Source organism: Parasteatoda tepidariorum, chromosome 8, assembly GCF_043381705.1.
Source record: "Parasteatoda tepidariorum isolate YZ-2023 chromosome 8, CAS_Ptep_4.0, whole genome shotgun sequence".
In the NCBI taxonomy this organism is placed as follows: Eukaryota; Metazoa; Arthropoda; class Arachnida; order Araneae; family Theridiidae; genus Parasteatoda; species Parasteatoda tepidariorum.
Genome location: NC_092211.1, coordinates 32627298 through 32629985, shown reverse-complemented (window position 1 = coordinate 32629985; position 2688 = coordinate 32627298).

Below are 2688 nucleotides of genomic sequence, written 5' to 3'. Positions count from 1 at the left end.
GAAAAGTGATACTCTTTATGGATAAATGCACAGCGCATAGTGATCTACCTAATTTGAAAGCAGTAAACTTGCAGTTTCTCCCGCCAAACACAACAGCAAAGTTGCAGCCGATGAACCAGGGCATCATAAAGTGCTTCAAACAGTCTTATCGTAAATGGCTTGTCAGAAAAATGATCTTAAATATTGTAAGCATTTGGAAGATTTGTAATTAATAAGCATTAATTAAATAATCCGACAATATTTTGAAAGTCCAAAACCGAAACAAACGGTAAGTCGAACTTCCGATATGTCGAAGTTTTTCGTCAGTCGTATCAAATTCGAGTTATCGCGAATTCACTGTATATTGCTTTTCCCAAGGTAAATACTAAAGTAATCTAATAGTCTCTCTTTCTCGGTCTCTCTCTTTTCAAGCGTATAGTGTTCCTTTAACAAGTATTTCATAAACAAAGTCCCGCAGTGGACTGATCGTTAAGACACGGTTCCCAGCAGATCACCGAAGTCAAGTATCACTGGCTGCGGTCAGTGTGCGGGTGGGTGACCAATTGGATCAGTCTGCGTAGGGAACCTGGGTGTGCGGTATGGGTCCTCGCTAAACTGCTCTCTCGTAAAGTGCCCGATTTCGAGTGCAGGTCGTCGGGCTACCGAACAGGGGGTGCCATCCGCTCTGCAGAGGATCAAAATTGTGATGGCATGTCTTCGGATCATCCTCAGGGATACTTCCCAGACCGTTGCCAATAGCCCATTGTGCAGCTCTAGTGTGACGCAAGTGAACCACAACTACAACTATTTCATAAACAAAGAATTTTTTTTTCTGGATGAGAAGGGTGAAGTATGGATATTTCTTTGATGACTAAGTATTAATTTGATAAATCACGAATACATCGTTTTGAGACAGCTATAAATATCGAATGAACAGTAGTTCAAGAAAACGAAAACCATTGATGAATAGAGAGATTTTGCATAGCTTAACAATTTCCCCATAACTCTAACGTTATTTTAGCTTTACAGCGCATGCTTAAAAATTTGCCTCCAACTCATAGTTCAGCTAGGGGTAGAAAATGACGTTAACGTTGTCGGTAACGTAAAACAAACGCTTCGCAAAATCCCTCTAATATTGCCCTCATTGTCGACAACGGTAAAGATACTGCGAGCACTATCCACGACTGATTTTATATTCTAGTAAGCTTCGACAAATTTCATTTGGGTAGCAAAAGCAATGATCAGTTTAAAAATTGTATAAATAAATTGATTAAAAAAATAAAAACAATATTTTTAAAAACCACATTTTTGTAGTGGAGAATAATAATTAAAAAACAAAAGTTTGAAAAACGAAAAAAGTGGGGAGCATAAAATACATAACAGTAACAGTACGTGTGCTCATGAGAATATGTGTATGTATATCTGTAATTGTATCTGAATGTGGATGTAGTTGTGCATGTGTATGAGTAAGAAAATGTGTATATGTAGTATGTGTATATGTACTGTTACGTATTTCATGCTCCCCACTTTTTTCGGCTTTCAAACTTTTGTTTCTTAATTATTATTCTCCACTGCAAAAACTTGGTTTTTAAAAATATTATTATTATTATTTTTTTTTTTTTTTGTTCTCACTTCCAAAATCTTAATTTTTTTACTCACTGAACACAAAACTTTTCAACTGACATGTGACACTAATTTTAAATTATAGAATCGACAACAAAAGACAATCGCAAAAAATATTAATTTTTCTTTAATTTCAATTTTATTTTACTTTGTATGTCTTATTTCTCTTCATTTTCATGCATTGCATCCAATTCTGAACTATGAGCCAAATTTGAAGTCTGTAGCTAGTCGGGAAGTTAGTTTAAAATCGATTTCAAAATTCCCCCCGAACAGAAATACACGAAGGCAAGTTCATATAAACGTGGTAATAATGTGACATATGAATGTTTTCGAATGATTTTATGCGATATTAAAATCCTGATGTAGCCAAGTAATAGTCGAGATTATATACATGATTTGAAAACAGTTTTCTAAAAATATAATTTGAAATTCATATAAAATGCAAGACATTTTTGCATTGACTTTCAAAAGATCGAAAATTAATTTATGTACGTTTCAAAAAAGCAACATTTCTCAAACTGGATTTTTTTCGTCTGACTTTTTTCAATCTGATTTTCGAATGAAAAATTAAACAGCATTCAATCACAAAAGTAATTCATTCTTTCCTCTGCATGGAATTCTTTAAGAGAGCGATTTTAGTTTCAATTTAATTACATTTGTATGTCTTAAGAAAAATAAGACAAATGACTTGAACTACCTTGTAATTAAAGTTCAATGAAAGCGAATGATTTCTTAAATGGGAATCATGGTTTTTATGATCTCTTAGGCGAAAGATCGTTGTTCTGTAGAATAAATGGAGAACGATGCAGATAGTCAGTTTCAGCCGCAATAGGCCAAAACGCAGAAAATTTAAAACTATTTAATTATCACGTAGAAGAAAAAGTGGAAATTATAATAAGTTATTTATAATTAGCTACTAAAGTGGTTTGTGGTTCCACCGTGACAATATAACTAAGTATTTTAATTTTTCAACAATCTTTAGCAACTCATTTCAGAAAACCTAGTTACCCCTTCATCAAACACATTGTTAATAATATCTCAATGTCAGAGCGCCATCTATTGAGTTTTAGAAATTATTATTATTTA